We start from the raw sequence: 19,304 nt of genomic DNA, 5'->3' as shown, positions 1-19,304 counted from the left end.
ATGGACGGAACATGCACACACGCACACAAATGCTCACACACATGCAAACACACACAAACACACACACACATCCCTTATCCCTTGTTCTTATGCGGTAAAAGGAGCTTGGTCTCCACAGTGACCAAACACAAAAAAAAGGAGTCAGGGCAACAAGAGCAGCTGGCCTCCAGAGATAGAGAGGGAGGGAGAGAGGTGTAGAGTGAGAGGGGGTGTGTGAGGAAAACAAAACAACAAAAACAGTGAGAGTGAATGAGTGTGGAAAGACGGGCGCCAGAAGAGAGCGACGGAGGGGGATTGGAGGCAGAGGGGAGGGGGGAGACTTACTGCCAGAGCAAAAGACTAAGGAGAGAGAGCATAGTAGAGGAGGTGCACAGACTCTCTCGGAAGACGAGAGCAGCACAAAGAAGCAGTAAGTGAACACAGACTTTTATAAGAGAGAAACTGCTGGAAACTGCCATACAGACAACTGACAACCCAGTGAACTAAAGATACAGAACCTTTAAAAGGACAAAGTAAAATCTTTCAGTCTGGAAAACTGGAATAAGCTAAGTAGATGAGGTGAAACGGTGTAGAGGAGACCACACAAGGTATAGGAATAAAAAAGAGGGGGATGGTGAAAGAGAGAGTTTTTAATGGACATTTGAGAAACTTTGAGAGAAGTGGATGAACTCTGTACTGAAGTTGGAGAGACTGATACATTTGCCAAACTCATTCACTCCCAAAGGTAAGATTTTTGATACAGTAAAGTTGCCCTGTCAGTGATGTTTTATTTCTTTGTATATCATTTACACTTGTTTTTTTTTCATGTCTGTCGGACATTAACATGTTCAATTGCTAAGATAAAATACAAACTGTAGTGGTTAACAATTGCTTGTTACATGAAAACAGTATATGCTTGAATATGACTTTCAGAACTTTTCAGCATTGCAGATATTCCGGGAATAAAGTTGGCTTTCAGTGAAACCTTTGGGGTCTCTTCAGACATTCACGTAAAGTAACATGAACCAGGAGAGGGGCCCAGGACAGATTGAATGGGAGAAAGGGGAGAGAGACAGGGTGGGGGGAGAGGATAGAGAAAATAATGAGATGGGGGTAGGATAGAGTGAGATAGACAGACATAGTGAGAGAGAAGAGGGGGACAGCAGAGGTCAGGTCATTCCTCAGAGTTACCCTGGCAAATCCAATGTTATTGGTCACATACACATATTTAGCAGATGCTATTATAGGGTGTTGCAAAATGCTTGTGTTCCTAGCTCCAACAGTGCAGTAATATCTTAACAATTCACAAACAACACACACAATCTAAAAGTAAAAGAATGGAATTAAGAAATATATAAATATTAGGACAAGCAATGTTGGAATGGCATTGACTAAAATACAGTAGAATAGAATACAGTATGTACACGAGCGTTCAAAAGTTTGGGGTCACTTAGAAACGTACTTGTTTTTTAAAGAAAACCACATTTTCTGTCCATTAAAATAACATCAAATTGATCAGAAATACAGTGTAGACATTGTTAATGTTGTAAATGACCATTGTAGCTGGAAACTGATTTTTTAATGGAATATCTACATAGGCGTACAGAGGCTCATTATCAGCAACTATCACTCCAAGTTTATCATTTTAAAAGGCTAATTGATCATTATAAAACCCTGTTGCAATTATGTTAGCACAGCTGAAAACAGTTGTGTTGATTAAAGAAGCAATAAAACTGGCCTTCTTTAGATTAGTTGAGTATCTGGAGCATCAGCATTTGTGGGTTCAATTACAGTCTCAAAATGTCCAGAAACAAAGACCTTTCTTCTGAAACTCGTCAGTCTATTCTTGTTCTGAGAAATGAAGGCTATTCCATGCGAGAAATTGCCAAGAAACTGAAGATCTCGTACAACGCTGTGTACTACTCCCTTCACAGAACAGCGTAAACCAGCTCTAATCAGAATAGAAAGAGGAGTGGGAGGCACAACTGAGCAAGAGGACAAGTACATTAGTGTCTAGTTTGAGAAACAGATGCCTCACAAGTCCACAACTGGCAGCTTCATTAAATAGTACCCGCAAAACACCAGTCTCAACGTCAACAGAGTTCCTCTGTCCAGTGTCTGTGTTCTTTTGCCCATTTTGTTCTTTCTTTTTTTTGGCCAATCTGAGAAATGTCTTTTTCTTTGCAACTCTGCCTAGAAGGCCAGCATCCCGGAGTCGCCTCTTCACTGTTGACATTGAGACTGGTGTTTTGCAGGTACCATTTAATGAAGCTGCCAGTTGAGGACTTGTGAGGCGTCTGATGGGAAAACATGATGGAAAGCTTAGTGATGGAGACGGGAACACAACCTACTTGTAATATCAGAGTATAGTGAATAATTCCATATAAACATCTTCGTACAGGGATGGTACCGTTTAAGAAACAATAAGGGAGATCACAAGACCAATGAGCAGACTGCCCAGACAGTTAGTCTGTAAGTTACTGTAACAGTGGAGGAAACAGTGCACAGGCAGATTGTTGTGTTGCTGCATCAGATATTTGACACAGTGGTGTAACTGGGTAGTTGGCCTCAGTGCCGAGCAGCTTCTCACAAAGATAAGTGATTAGAGAACTAGATAAGTGCAAAGGAAGCATGTACTGTACACACACACACACACAAACACACATTTGAGTCTAGTATCAACATGCGTTGGATACCCCACACACAGCTGCTGTAGCTGATGACAGAGCCCAGTCTGAAATGCCAATCCTGAAATAGTCTGGACTGGTTATAATTAAATGACAGTATGGACAGTTCCAGCTACACCAGGACTTCTTACACACATCACACACACACAGACACACGTGCATATGCACACACGCACACACACACACACACACACACACACACACACACACACACACACACACATGCACTCACACACACGCACGCATGCACGCGCACACACACACACACACACACACACACACACACACACACACACCACACACACACATAAACACACGCATCAGCAGCCTGATTAGAGGGGTGAGATGTAATGCATGAGCATACAGGCTTTAAAATATAGAGAATGATATAAATATACATAAAACATAGATGGTGGAGAGTAATTGTAGAGCTTCCAGAACAAATTGCATAGTTGACTAGAGGGGTTAGGGTGGGGTTAAAGGGCTATTTTGTCAAGGGCGAGTTTCATGCAAACGCATAATACTGTCTTTTACCTAAAGAAACACTCAAAAAGTTCATAGTTATAGATGTGAGGAATGAAAGATATCATTCAGGAAAGTTCTTATAGGAAGTGTGTGTGTGCCTAAAGTGTATGCATGCGTGCATGAGCACCACCAACAATCTCTCGTGATGCAAACATCCTCTAATTCTCTCCATGTCTTTGTACCCTAATCCTCCCCTTAGGTGCTGTGCCATAAGTTCAAAGCATTACCCCAAAGCTATTTGGATCCATCCCCAGTCTCCCTCTGTGTGTGACTTGACCAGGGGAATCCAAGATGGAGGTGAGGGAGGAGGTGTTGGACATCCTAAATAAGGTGTGGACTAAACTACAGAACCTCCCTCAGGCCAACTCGCTGGAGCTGGGGGCCTTCTTCATAATCATCCTCTTCGTCGGTGAGTCGAGGCACATGCCAGTCCATAGCCCCAACCCGTAGACATGAAAGGAGCATAAGGCAGTTCCAGAACTCAACTGTTTCAGCCTCGCTTAGTGCTTAGTTATTGTAACATGTTACATACATTATGTCATAGTGACTGTTTCAATGATAACTGGGTAAAACCACATGAGTTGAATTACAGTGATCACAACTACACTAATGTAATCAGTAATGAATTTTATCATGCAACATTTCAATCTGCTATTGGCAGAGCAACAAGATAGTCTCTGTTTACATACAGTACCAGTCAAAGTTTGGACACCTCGTTCCATTTAAAAAAAACTTTTTTTAAAACTATTTTCTACATGGTAGAATAATAGTGAAGACATCAAAACTATTTAATAACACATATGGAATAATGTAGTAACCAAAAAAGTGTCAAACAAATCAAAATATATTTTAGATTTTTCAAAGTAGCCACCCTTTGCCTTGATGACAGCTTTGCACACTTGGCATTCTCTCAACAAGCTTCATGAGGAAGGCTTTTCCAACAGTGTTCCCACATATGCTGAGCACTTGTTGGCTGCTTCTCCTTCACTCTGTGGTCCAACTCATTCCAAACCATCTCAATTGGGTTGAGGTCAGGTGATCTGATGCCGCATTCCATCACTCTCCTTCTTGTTAAATAGCTCTTACACAGCCTGGAGGTGTGTTTTGGGTAATTTCCTGATAAAAAAAACAAAATGAGAGTCCCACTAAGCGCAAACCAGATGGGATGGCATATCGCTGCAGAATGCTGTGGTAGCCATGCTGATTAAGTGCGCCTTGAATTCTAAATAAATCACTGATAGTGTCACCAGAAAAGCAAGCCCACACCATCACACCACCTCCTTCATACTTCATGGTGGGAACCACACATGCAGAGATCATCCATTCACCTACTCTTTGTCTCACAAATACACTGTGGTTGGAACCAAAGGACAGATTTCCACTGGTCTAGATTCCATTACTCTTGTTTCTTGGCCCAAGCAAGTCTCTTCTTATTGGTGTCCTTTAGTAGTGGTTTCTTTGCAGCAATTCAACAACGAAGGCCTGATTCACACAGTCTCCTCTGAACAGTTGACGTGTCTGTTAATTGAACTCTGTGAAGTATTTATTTGTGCTGCAATTTCTGAGGCTGGAAACTCTAATGAACTTACTCTAATGAACTTAACTCTGGGTCTTGCTTTCCTGTGGTGGTCCTCATGAGAGTCAGTTTCATCACTATTCAATGTACAATGTACAATGTAGAAAATAGTAAAAATAAGGAAAAACCCTTGAACGAGTTGGTGCGTTGAAACTTTTGATTGGTACTGTAATAATGTTAGAAAGCTAAATCTCTCTTTCTCTCTCTCTCCTTCCAGCCACTTTCCTGTTTATGATTGTTCTATCCTGCGTTCACTGCTGTTGCTGTGGAAAGCCTAAATACCAGGGCTCCCGGGTCCAACCCTTACAGGCTGTCTGAGGAGTAGGTGACAGTGGCCCAGTTGCAATACTTATAAAAATGCACCCTTCCCTCCCTTCAAGGAAGGGAGGAAAGAGCAAATTCAAGGGAGGAACCAAGGAAGGAGGGATGCTCTCTAAAGTATTGGTATTGCCTGAACAATGTAGTTTGGAGGGGACAGACAGACTGCTATGCAACCATCCTGATGAATCCATGTGTGTATAAAGGCTGATGAGCAATGGCAGAAGTCATTAAGACTACTCAGCAGTAGTTGTAAACAGGACAATGATGCACTAGGAACAGAGCACTGTGAGCCTAGTTTCTGCGCTGTTGTTCTGTCTGACAACACAAACCACTCCAAGGTGGACAAAAACAGATCTACACATTTTTTCTCATGTGATTTTAACCTGAAAGAGCTGGTTTTATATGTTGTGTGTTTTGTATAAAAAGATACATTAGAAATTCCTTTAGTTTTGTATCTTGTTCATTGAAAGGTATGTTTTCATGTCCAGAATTTCAAACCCCTCTCTGTTCTCCTTTAAGACCCCACGGTAAAAGTTCTGAAGTTCCAAACTTGTTTTCGTTTAGCTCTGTTTTCCACTGGAACGGGACAAACCAATAGAGAGTGCCCTCTGCTGCTGCAATAAGCACAAAACATTTAGGCCTACTGGGGCAGCAGGTAGCCTAGTGGTTGCATGGGGCCAGTAACCGAAAGGTTGCTGGATCGAAACCCCGAGCTGACAATGTAAAAGTCTGTTGTTCTGTCCCTGGTCAAGGCAGTTAACCCACTGTTCCCCAGTAGGCATTCATTGTAAATAAGAATTTGTTCTTAACCTTTATTTAACTAGGAAAATCAGTCTGTGCCAAAGCAAAAAGTGGTGTTGCGACCAATGTCTAAGAGCATTTCGTATTATTCTGTATGTCAATCCGAAACACCCCATATAGTATGTTATGATACATTTCTTAATGGTATAAATAAAGGTTAAATAATGTTTTTTTAATGTATTAATTAGTGGATGTCTATTACCCATTTCGTATGATTTGTTACGAATTACAATTAGTATTATATGTTACGAATGTGCAAAACGTGCAATATGTCATGAATTTGCTAAATGTACAATACGTTACGAATGATCAAAACGTATGATATGTTATGAATTCTAGGTAGGTTGCTAGGTGGCTACCAATAGCTCACTCGCTAACGTTAGCTAGGCTAGGGGTTAGGGTTAGCTAACATGCTAAGTAGTTTCAAAGTAGTTCAAATGTAGTAGGTAGTTGGAAAGTTGCTAATTAGCTCAAATGCTAATGTTGTCCTTGATGAGATTCAAACTTTCAACTTTTGGGTTGCTAGACCTTCGCATTATACACCTGACCAACCACCCTACTTTTCATTTTTGCCTTGAGCAACCATCTGTCTTATGTAACCATACCAAATGCATCTCGGATTTAAGTACAGAATAACACAAAATTCCCTGAGACCAGATTCAGTATTAATGCAGTATTGTAGAAATAGGTCACCTTATAAATGGTGATTCGTGATTATTCGTAGTTATACCATCTCTGACTGTACAGTACTTGATTATAATTCATTTAGAGTGAAACAAGCAGTGTTTTTATCTTATATTGATCTGTAGTTGTTACAGGAGCAATGTGTTTGTTTACAAGTTTAGCTTTACTTAATTGTTTAAGTGCTAATAAAAGTAAGTACAATAAAGAATTAAAAAATGTACATTGTGATTCTTCTTGTTATTAGTACATAAATGATTGAGTGCATCGTGTCAACAGTTAAAATGTAATGTAACACTCCAATAACTGTCTGGGCCGATATCATATCTGACTTTCCTACAATTAGGCCTACTATCTATAAAATGACAAAGGCCACACCTTAGGACAAACCTGATACTTTCACTTTTGGTGCTGTTTTCTATACCACTACAAGACGTAGCTAATTCACATTAAAACATGGGTTTTTGGAACACTTCACATGTGAAATTCATTACTTTTTTCACTAACGGGTTTGCAGTAAAGCATGCCTTATCAGGCCTTGTAGCACAGCCCCGGGCCTCACCTCCAGATATCATCAGTTAACATTAAACCAGCTATACACCTCTCTCTCTCCTACTGCGCCACACATTGAAAACCGTCACAACAAGAGAACTAGTTACGATCACTGCTTAGGCTCAAGGAATAAGGTGGAATAAGGCTCTCATACAAAGGAGGGTCTTCTGGGTGCTGGAAATACAGATGAAAGGCCGGAGCAGATATTGAGTAAGTAGCAGAGGCCTACACGTCCAGTCCCCAGGTCTCACAGACTGTACACACTGTAGCCGTTGCTGAGAACACAGAGATGGCTGTGGAAAGGTGAGTCAGTGATTGGAAACATGCTAATTAACAGCTCTGTAACATGTAGGAAAGCCTTGATGTTTCTGTATAGGCTATAGCCTACTGCCAGCATTTTACAAAGTTAACAGCTGTGGAATTAGGGAAAGTGTTGTATTTCAAAACAGTTTCATTGGTTGTTCTATGAAAAAGCTGGCTATACAAATCTGAATAAATCTTCTAAATGGGCTTTCCCTGTGTTATTTCAACTAGGCAGTCTTCGTAAAAATAGAATGAAAATAGAATTTACGGACATATTCAATCTCTCTCTATCCCAGTCTGCTGTCCTCACATGCTTCAAGATGGCCACCATTGTTCCTGTACCCAAGAAAGAAAGGTAACTGAACTAAATGACTATCGCCCCGTAGCACTCACTTCTATCATCATGAAGTGCTTTGAGAGACTAGTCAAGGATCATAACACCTCTACCTTACCTGTCACCCTGGACCCACTTCAATTTGCTTACCGCCCCAATACACAGACGATGCAATCACAATCGCACTTCCCTATCCCATCTGGACAAGAGGAATACCTATGTAAGAATGCTGTTCATTGAATATAGCTCAGCATTCAACACCATAGTACCCTCCAAGCTCATCATTAAGCTTGAGCCCCTGGGTCTGAACCCTGCCCTGTGGAACTACCTGACGGACCTCCCCCAGGTGGTGAAGGTAGGAAAAAACACCACTTCCACACTGGGGCCCCCAAGGTTGCGCCTGGGAAACTCCAATGGAATTGTATTAAAGCCTACTGTGTATCAGAGATACTTTTAAGGGGGTGGGAAACTCCATTGGAATTGTATTAAAACCTACTGTGTACTTTGCCCATACGTTGCAAATGGCCTTGCGGTGCATTCTGGGTACACACCGACAAAGATAGCTATTTACTTCTTGAATGAGAGCTACGTTTCCATTAACTTGTCAAGTGATTTTTTTCTTTACATATAGAACGTGGGAATATAGAATCGATGCGACATTTGCCTGCTAGGGTGCATATCCATTTAGCTATATTGTGTCGATAAAAACAGCTGAACATCAAGATGTCACCCCACCCAATAAAACAGATCTGTAAAAACCTACACCATCTAATAGAAGTGTAATGGTTGAAGTGTTGCCATTATCCATTTAGGCAAATTGCGCATGAATAAATTGGTGACAGTCTGTATGCCCCCCCCCACCTTTCATGTCTCAGGTAGTCAGTACTAATATTTGCCATATTCGAATTAAGACATAAGGCATGAAGTGGTATATGGTTCTGAACACAGACCTTAGCCGTGGTATATTGGCCATTTATTCCAAACTCCCGAGGTGCCTTATTGCTATTATAAACTACTTACCAACTTAATTAGAGCAGTAAAAATAACTGTTTTGTCATACCCGTGGTATACAGTCCGATTTACCACGACTGTCAGCAAATCAGCATTCAGGGCTCGAAGTTTATAATCATTCTTATGTCGCCACGTCCATGCCATGGTGAAACTCCTGTAGGTCTGAAATGATTAGACGAAACTTGCTAGCCAACCAGAAAAGCAAGGCAAACCAATTCAGTCATTCTTGAAAGTCAGGACAATCCTTGCCTGCAAAGAAACATTTTTTTAATAGTAGAATCTTTTTTATTTTGCAAGCAGTAGACATTTAGAATTAAATATGGAGTAGAGCTTCGAGTACGTTATGACATCACGTGTATCTTGAAAAGTATTCAGCCATCAAAATGTATTCGATTTTTTTTCCTGCAATAAAGGTATACAAAATACAAATCCACCCGTTGAACAAATAAAAATGTTGTTGATCTTTATAAAATGTATTCTATATCTGCCTTTTCCATTACACGTAATGTTGTTTTTGCCGACATTGCTTTTGTAGAATAAACCTGGGTCAATGGAAACCTGCCTAATGGGAGTCAATTGGGCACTAGCACAAAAGAAAACAACATGATCAAGAATTGTGTGAACAAGGTCAACATTACAAATCTTTTCCAGGATTTGAGATAATTAACTTGTACTCTGTAATAGGCCGTCATTGCAAATAATAATTTGTTCTCACCTGACTTTCCTAGTTAAATAAAGGTTAAAAAAAAATACATATATAAATATATACATGTCGTATAGCTTAGAAATCGTGACATTACTAACTTTCTAGGAAAATAGGAAGGTTTCTTGACACATAACCTGACTTTTAGAAGGGATTGTGTGACGATTAGTTTTGCAATCGCGTGACACAGCATTACAACGTGAACGCGATTGTTCAACAGTTTGCTGGGTGGAGCGTTGTTATCATCTTCACCTTCTTCTTCTTATGTTCCCGAGTTTCTGTGTTGTGGGTTTGTATGTGTGTGTGTATTTCAGGAAATGGCTTCCTGGATTCCAAATCAGCTGCTTTGGAATCCAGGAAGCCATTTCCTGAAATACACACACATACAAACCCACAACACAGAAACTGGGGAACATAACACGCCCACCCCAAAACCTGCAAACTCCCATTTTGCAACAACTAAACCAACACACATCCCCAGTGCAACTGGTGGCGAGTTGCGGGAGCAGGAAAAGCAACAATTGCTTCCACTTTGCCAATTATTGGGCGCACTTGACCTCGTCCCACCTGCTTCCCTAAGTAAGTCACAGTAGCCTTCCCAAACTCACACTTGGCAAAATTGAGGGTCAAAGAAGCATTCTCTAACTGCTGAAACACACTTTTCAAGGTGGCGAGATGTTCAGACCAAGTAGACAAATTAATCACCACATCATCAAGGTGACTACAAAAATCTCTTAAATTGGAAACACTTATCTCCCTCACTAGCTTTAAGCACCAACTGTCAGAGCATCTTACAGATTATCTTGATGTGATTGGCCTGACTGAAACATGGCTTAAGCCTGATGAATTTACTGTGTTAAATGAGGCCTCACCTCCTGGCTACACTAGTGAGCATATCCCCCGTGCATCCCGCAAAGGCGGAGGTGTTGCTAACATTTACGATAGCAAATTTCAATTTACAAAAAAAAAAATGACGTTTTCGTCTTTTGAGCTTCTAGTCATGAAATCTATGCAGCCTACTCAATCACTTTTTATAGCTACTGTTTACAGGCCTCCTGGGCCATATACAGCGTTTCTCACTGAGTTCCCTGAATTCCTATCGGACCTTGTAGTCATTGCAGATAATATTCTAATCTTTGGTGACTTTAATATTCACATGGAAATGTCCACAGACCCACTCCAAAAGGCTTTCGAGCCATCATCGACTCAGTGGGTTTTGTCCAACATGTCTCTGGACCCACTCACTGTCACAGTCATACGCTGACCTAGTTTTGTCCCATGGAATAAATGTTGTGGATCTTAATGTTTTTCCTCATAATCCTGGACTATCGGACCACCATTTTATTACGTTTGCAATTGCAACAAATAATCTGCTCAGACCCCAACCAAGGAACATCAAAAGTCGTGCTATAAATTCACAGACAACACAAAGATTCCTTGATGCCCTTCCAGACTCCCTCTGCCTACCCAAGGACGCCAGAGGACAAAAATCCGTTAACCACCTAACTGAGTATCTCAATTTAACCTTGCGCAATACCCTAGATGCAGTTGCACCCCTAAAAACTAAAAAATGTCTCATAAGAAACTAGCTCCCTGGTACACAGAAAATACCCGAGCTCTGAAGCAAGCTTCCAGAAAATTGGAACGGAAATGGCGCCACACCAAACTGGAAGTCTTCCGACTAGCTTGGAAGGACGGTACCGTGCAGTACCGAAGAGCCCTTACTGCTGCTCGATCATCCTATTTTTCTAACTTAATTGAGGAAAATAAGAACAATCCGAAATTCCTTTTTGATACTGTCGCAAAGCTAACTAAAAGCAGCATTCCCCAAGAGAGGATGACTTTCACTTTAGCAGTGATAAATTCATGAACTTTTTGAGGAAAAGATTATGATTATTAGAAAGCAAATTACGGACTCCTCTTTAAACCTGCGTATTCCTCCAAACCTCAGTTGTCCTGAGTCTGCACAACTCTGCCAGGACCTAGGATCAAGAGAGACGCTCAAGTGTTTTAGTACTATATCTCTTGACACAATGATGAAAATAATCATGGCCTCTAAACCTTCAAGCTGCATACTGACCCTATTCCAACTAAACTACTGAAAGAGCTGCTTCCTGTGCTTGGCCCTCCTATGTTGAACATAATAAACGGCTCTCTATCCACTGGATGTGTACCAAACTCACTAAAAGTGGCAGTAATAAAGCCTCTTGAAAAGCCAAACCTTGACCCAGAAAATATAAAAACTATCGCCTATATCGAATCTTCCATTCCTCTCAAAAATTTTAGAGAAGGCTGTTGCGCAGCAACTCACTGCCTTCCTGAAGACAAACAATGTATACGAAATGCTTCAGTCTGGTTTTAGACCCCATCATAGCACTGAGACGGCACTTGTGAAGGTGGTAAATGACATTTTAATGGCAACGGACCGAGGCTCTGCATCTGTCCTCGTGCTCCTAGACCTTAGTGCTGCTTTTGATACCATCGATCACCACATTCTTTTGAGAGATTGGAAACCCAAATTGGTCTACACGGACATGTTCTGGCCTGGTTTAGATCTTATCTGTCGGAAAGATATCAGTTTGTCTCTGTGAATGGTTTGTCCTCTGACAAATCAACTGTAAATTTCGGTGTTCCTCAAGGTTCTGTTTTAGGACCACTATTGTTTTCACTATATATTTTACCTCTTGGGGATGTTATTCGAAAACATAATGTAAACTTTAACTGCTATGCAGATGACACACAGCTGTACATTTCAATGAAACATGGTGAAGCCCCAAAATTGCCCTCGCTAGAAGCATGTGTTTCAGACATAAGGAAGTGGATGGCTGCAAACTTTCTACTATTAAACTCGGACAAAACAGAGATGCTTGTTCTAGGTCCCAAGAAACAAAGAGATCTTCTGTTGAATCTGACAATTAATCTTAATGGTTGTACAGTCGTCTCAAATAAAACTGTGAAGGACCTCGGCGTTACTCTGGACCCTGATCTCTCTTTGAAGAACATATCAAGACCATTTCGAGGACAGCTTTTTCCATCTACGTAACATTGCAAAAATCAGAAACTTTCTGTCCAAAAATGATGCAGAAAAATTAATCCATGCTTTTGTCACTTCTAGGTTAGACTACTGCAATGCTCTATTTTCCGGCTACCCGGATAAAGCACTAAATAAACTTCAGTTAGTGCTGAATACGGCTGCTAGAATCCTGACTAGAACCAAAAATTTGATCATATTACTCCAGTGCTAGCCTCTCTACACTGGCTTCCTGTCAAAGCAAGGGCTGATTTCAAGGTTTTACTGCTAACCTACAAAGCATTACATGGGCTTGCTCCTACCTATCTCTCTGATTTGGTCCTGCCGTACATACCTACACGTACGCTACGGTCACAAGACACAGGCCTCCTAATTGTCCTTAGAATTTCTAAGCAAACAGCTGGAGGCAGGGCTTTCTCCTATAGAGCTCCATTTTTATGGAACGGTCTGCCTACCCATGTCAGAGACGCAAACTCGGTCTCAACCTTTAAGTCTTTACTGAAGACTCATCTCTTCAGTGGGTCATATGATTGAGTGTAGTCTGGCCCAGGAGTGGGAAGGTGAACGGAAAGGCTCTGGAGCAACGAACCACCCTTGCTGTCTCTGCCTGGCCGATTCCCCTCTTTCCACTGGGATTCTCTGCCTCTACCCTGTTACGGGGCTGAGTCACTGGCTTACTGGGGCTCTCTCATGCCGTCCCTGGGGGGTGCGTCACCTGGGTGGGTTGATTCACTGATGTGGTCGGCCTGTCTGGGTTGGCGCCCCCTTGGGTTGAGCTGTGGCGGAGATCTTTGTGGGCTATACTCGGCCTTGTCTCAGGATGGTAAGTTGGTGGTTGAAGATATCCCTCTAGTGGTGTGGGGGCTGTGCTTTGGCAAAGTGGGTGGGGTTATATCCTTCCTGTTTGGCCCTGTCCGGGGTGTCCTCGGATGGGGCCACAGTGTCTCCTGACCCCTCCTGTCTCAGCCTCCAGTATTTATGCTGCATTAGTTTATGTGTCGGGGGGCTAGGGTCAGTTTGTTATATCTGGAGTACTTCTCCTGTCCTATTCGGTGTCCTGTGTGAATCTAAGTGTGCGTTCTCTAATTCTCTCCTTCTCTCTTTCTTTCTCTCTCTCGGAGGACCTGAGCCCTAGGACCATGCCCCAGGACTACCTGACATGATGACTCCTTGCTGTCCCCAGTCCACCTGGCCATGCTGCTGCTCCAGTTTCAACTGGCCTGGGCCCTAGGACCATGTCCCAGGACTACCTGACATGAGGACTCCTTGCTGTCCCCAGTCCACCTGGCCATGCTGCTGCTCCAGTTTCAACTGTTCTGCCTTACTATTATTCAACCATGCTGGTCATTTATGAACATTTGAACATCTTGGCCACGTTCTGTTATAATCTCCACCCGGCACAGCCAGAAGAGGACTGGCCACCCCACATATGCTCTCTCTAATTCTCTCTTTCTTTCTCTCTCTCGGAGGACCTGAGCCCTAGGACCGTGCCCCAGGACTACCTGACATGATGACTCCTTGCTGTCCCCAGTCCACCTGACTGTGCTGCTGCTCCAGTTTCAACTGTTCTGCCTTATTATTATTCGACCATGCTGGTCATTTATGAACATTTGAACATCTTGGTCATGTTCTGTTATAATCTCTACCCGGCACAGCCAGAAGAGGACTGGCCACCCCACATAGCCTGGTTCCTCTCTAGGTTTCTTCCTAGGTTTTGGCCTTTCTAGGGAGTTTTTCCTAGCCACCGTGCTTTTACACCTGCATTGTTTGCTGTTTGGGGTTTTAGGCTGGGTTTCTGTACAGCACTTTGAGATATCAGCTGATGTACGAAGGGCTATATAAATAAATTTGATTTGATTTGATTTGATTACTGCACCTGTACATAGCCCACCTATAATTTAGCCCAAACAACTACCTCTTTCCCAACTGTATTTAATTTATTTATTTATTTTTTTCTCCTTTGCACCCCATTATTTTTATTTCTACTTTGCACATTCTTCCATTGCAAAACTACCATTCCAGTGTTTTACTTGCTATATTGTATTTACTTTGCCACCATGGCCTTTTTTGCCTTTACCTCCCTTCTCACCTCATTTGCTCACATTGTATATAGACTTGTTTTTTTTTACTGTATTATTGACTGTATGTTTGTTTTACTCCATGTGTAACTCTGTGTCGTTGTATGTGTCGAACTGCTTTGCTTTATCTTGGCCAGGTCGCAATTGTAAATGAGAACTTGTTCTCAACTTGCTTACCTGGTTAAATAAAGGTGAAATAAATAAAAATAAAATAAAATAAAAAGGTAAGCAGTACAATTTGGCACTTCCGCAGCACACTAGGTGCTGAAAAGTAGCAGGTGCATTACACATTCCTAAGGGCATCATAGTCTATTGTACAAAGTTATCAGGCGTCACGAAAGCCGGGATGTCAGAAGCTCGAGACGTCAGAGGCACCTGCCAATAACCTTTTAGCATATCTAATTTACTAACGTAAGCAGCAGAGCCAATTCTATCAATGCAGTCATCTAAGCGAGGTAGAGGAAAAGAATCAGACTTTGTAACTGCATTTACGCGACGATAGTCCGTATGTCAGCGGGACGTACCGTCAGGCTTAGGAACAAGAATACACGGGGAACTCCAGGAGTGGTTAGTGGGTTTTTCCATGTCATTCTGTAATAAATAAGCTACCTCACATTTCATTACCTCCCTTTTCTTAGTGTTAACCTGGTACGGATGCTGACGTATAGGAGCAGCGTTCCCCAAATCCACGTCATGTTCCAAGATGGACGTGTGACTTGGAACGTCCTGAAACACATTGAGAAAACTATTTATCAATAGGATAAGATCATTAGTTTGATTGTTATCCAAATGTTCCATTTGAGAGGGTAACTTTTTCAGCATCTCCGAATTACATAAGCGTTGACGCTGCTGTAACGTATGGCGTAACTCCAACCCGTCCTCCTTATCCTCATCTAGGTCCCAGCCAGGCTTCAGAACCACCGCAGCCACACTGGAGAGAGCGGGCTGGACCGGCTTACCTGAGGAGCTGTCTGGAGAGTCACGCATATAATATGCTTTCAGCATGTTAACATGACACACTCGGGAAGAACGCCTACGATCTGGGGTCTTGATCACATAATTGGTGTCACTGAGTTTCTTTTCCACAAGATATGGCCCAGAAAAAAACGTGCCGACAGAGATGAGGGGATTGGCAACAAAACTAAAACTTGATCCCCTGGTGCAAAAGAACGGCCAACGGCCTCTTTGTCATAATGTAAATTCATGTGTTTTGAGATGAGGAGAGAGACTTTTGGGCTAAAGCACATGCGGCGTGCATCTCTCCCTCATCTTACTGACATAATCCAACACATTTTTAGGGGTGCTACTGGGTGTAGGAGATAGTATATGCTCCTTCAAAACTTTTAGCGGTCCCCGTGGGGTGTGTCCAAACACAAGGTCAGCAGGGCGGAACCCTAAGGACTCTTGTATTGTTTCCCTGATAGCAAATGGGACAACCCCTCATCCCAATCGGTACTGGTATCCATGCAATACGTGCGTAGCATCGCCTTTAGTGTCTGATGCCAGCGTTCGAGGGCTCCTTACTCTCTGGATGATACGGACTGGAGATCTGATGGGAAATACAAAGCGTCTTTAACACATTTGAGAATAGTTTTGACATAAAGTTGGTTCCCTGATCAGTTTGGATTACTTTAGGGAGTCCAAACGTAGAGAAAAAACTTCACTTGTGCCTTCACCACAGTCTTAGCCGTTATAGTATGGAGAGGGATAGCCTCTGGGTATCGAGTAGCACTGCACATTATTGTTAGTAAGAACTGGTTACCTGACCTGGTTTTTGGTAACAAACCTACACAATAGTTGATTATCACTCGTTCAAACGGTTTCCCCCACCACAGGAATCGGGCAAAGCAGCGCACAAGGAACTGTTTGATTCGTTTCCCAGTGAGCTGACATACATGAAATGTTTTACAAAATTGGACAATGTTAGACTTCAAACCTGTCGAGAAAAGATGTTGAAGGACTCGGTTATAAGTCTTCGTGATCCCCAAATGTCCAGACCACGCCTGTTCATGGGCGAGTGACAGCACATGCTGTTGGAATGATGTAGGAACAACCACTTGAAACACTTCACTCCAGTCACTAACTGTTATGAGCTGCAATGGAAATTACCAAAGCAAAACACTTGCGAAGACTGGTGTCTCCCTTTTGACATTGAATCACCTTCTCAGGGGTGACAGACAAAAGAAAGTCAGGTAATTAGAGCGCAATTTCGCTTTCCCCTGCCTTAGTTTTTACGGGGGTAAAAACCGTCGGCCTTGCAGAAGGAATACTCGGTGCATTGTCTTCTACCTCAACATTCTCAAAAATGGAACTAGACAAATCCACCACATCTCCCAGCTTGTGAGATTGTGCCCTCATTAACACACAAGCACGCAAAACATGGGGAAATGCTTGAACCAATTTATCATCTGCAGTTTTGATTTTTGGGTTGTCTATTACTTCTAACACACGAGTCACTTTACCAACAGCGATATCGTTCCCTAGTACCAATGTGACTCCTTTTACTGGCAGTGTAGACACCACACCAACACGGAAACGTCCTGATACCAAGTCTGACCCTAAGTGGACTTAGTGTAATGGTACAGATATGTTTTTATGTCTCTATACCCTGTAATATGACATGCGAGCCACAATATGTTTCAGGGGACGAGGGTAAAGCATCAGTAACAATTACTGACTGGCTTTTGATCCACTTGTTCTCCAGTTAAGGAAACACAACCGGCAGAGATAAACGGAGCATAGAAAGGATCCGGTTTCCCAAATGTTGAATCAATAAGTAGGTCCAACGGCCGAGGCAAAGACTGGACTAAACCCACGCGTTTTAATTTAGGGGATGGTGACAGGAACTGTTTCGGTTTATTTTTCAAAACCTGGCAGTCCGCAATCACTTGACCCTTTTGGTGACATTAAAAACATTCACGGATTTCGTGCAAAGGGTCGTCAGAGGAAAAGCGACCCGAACGTGGCACTGATGACGTAATCGTTAGGCCTTCAAAACAAGGCATACCAAAGACAGTTTTGTGCGTCAAAGCGTACTCATCTGCCAACACTGCTGCCTGGGCCAATGTCGCCACTTTCTGTTCATTTAAATGAACTACAATTCAATCAGGCAGGTTTCTTTTAAATCCTCCGACAGCATCAACTCCTGAATATCAGCAAAGGTGTTAGATTTGCTGGCTGAACACTAGCGATTAAACAGAGACTCTTTGTCCCTGGCAAACTCATCAAAAGTAAGGTGAGGGTTTTTTGTGGTTCCTGAAGCGCTGCCTATAAGCTTCAGGCACCAACTCATAAGCCCGCAACACGGTTGTTTTAACTATATCGTACTGTAAACTGTCTTCCAGGGAGAGAGCGGCTACTACTCCCTGGGCTTTCCCAGTCAATATACATTGCAACAGGAGATGCCAAACCTCGAGTGGCCAATGCAACGCAGCGGCCACATGTTCAAACGCAGAGAAATAGGAATCAACTTCCGACTCCCGAATTGGAGGGACTAAAGCATTTTTAAAAACGTACATCGAAGTGGGCTTGATGATGGGCAGGCTGTGGAGTCGCACTGGAGCCAGCGTCTAGCTCCAGTTGTCAGATCCTCACCTCCATGTCGGCTTCTATTTCCATTTTCCTAATTTCTAAATGTAACTCCACTCCACTCCATCCGCGTGTCTAACATGCTCTTTATCTTTTTGCTCCATTTCCAAGCGGCCAGCCTCACCTTTAGCCTAGCGGTCCCGTCTGAACGACCCAACGTGGAAAATAAAGGGTCGAATTGGGACAATGTAAAGGAGGTGCGATCAACCCCTTCCTCCTTGCCGTCCTCCGACTTGGCATTGGAAGGTCTACCCGTCTTCTCTCCTGAAGCCTCCCTCTCCTCATCTTTCAACAATAAAAAAAAATGTCTCACTAAACCCTCCCTGACTAGCACCAAAAGCTCAGCCTTTAGGGCTTTCTTGGGGACAAAGAGTCCATAATGGTCAGCTATGGTGCAAAGGTCTACTATATGCAACCCCACCAACCGATCAACAGAGGGCGGTTCAATAAACTTGGAGACGGCTGAGGCAGCCATTTTGTACACAGCAGCCTACTGAACACACGTAAACTAAACAAGTCACCCAAACTCACAACCTACCACCACACCTCAATCACAAAGAGCTCAGAGCAGCGGAGTCCTGTGGGTTTAATGATCCCGGATGAGCCCCAATTATGTTATGTACGCCTCTTGGTGGAGGGAACGCAACACCCTGCTCCAACTCAACTCCCCACAGAGAAAAAAAAGGCATGTGATTGTAGGTGCGAGTAAGGATGACAGAGGCAGAGAATATTACCGTTTACAGGGAGTGTATTCTTCCTTCGCACGGTAAGGTGGGGAATAGGGGTTGAACGGAACCAAAGGAAGATCAAGTTAAAAATCCCCTCTCCTACCTTACCCGCACCTACAATCACATACCTTTTTTTCACTCCACGGGGAGTTGAGTTGTAGCAGGGTGTTGCATTCCCTACTCCAAGAGGCGTATGTAACATTATTCTATGATATAATTTTGGTCTGCAAACAAACGTTGAAGGTGCATGCCGCCACCTACTGTGCTGGAGTGTGTGGTCAATCACGGTTTACAACATTAGCTCCACATTTCAAAATTATCCTATTTAAATCAGTGTTTCCGAGAAACTAAAAAGAGCTCTACTACCTGGCGGAGCGTCGTACATTATGCCATTAATTTTCATAAT

At 42.6% G+C, this 19,304-nt stretch overlaps 1 long non-coding RNA gene across 1 annotated transcript; it reads left to right on the top strand.

The window, feature by feature from the left end:
* Window positions 1-312: 312 nt before the first annotated feature.
* LOC135561223 (uncharacterized) lies at window positions 313-6,793 on the top strand. The gene is made up of 3 exons (XR_010459324.1): window positions 313-724; window positions 3,391-3,600; window positions 4,985-6,793. It is a non-coding gene; the product is annotated as an uncharacterized LOC135561223 (long non-coding RNA).
* Window positions 6,794-19,304: the final 12,511 nt, after the last annotated feature.

This window comes from Oncorhynchus nerka, linkage group LG16 (assembly GCF_034236695.1).
Source record: "Oncorhynchus nerka isolate Pitt River linkage group LG16, Oner_Uvic_2.0, whole genome shotgun sequence".
Classification (NCBI taxonomy): domain Eukaryota; kingdom Metazoa; phylum Chordata; class Actinopteri; order Salmoniformes; family Salmonidae; genus Oncorhynchus; species Oncorhynchus nerka.
This window is presented reverse-complemented; position numbering and strand designations above follow the sequence as displayed.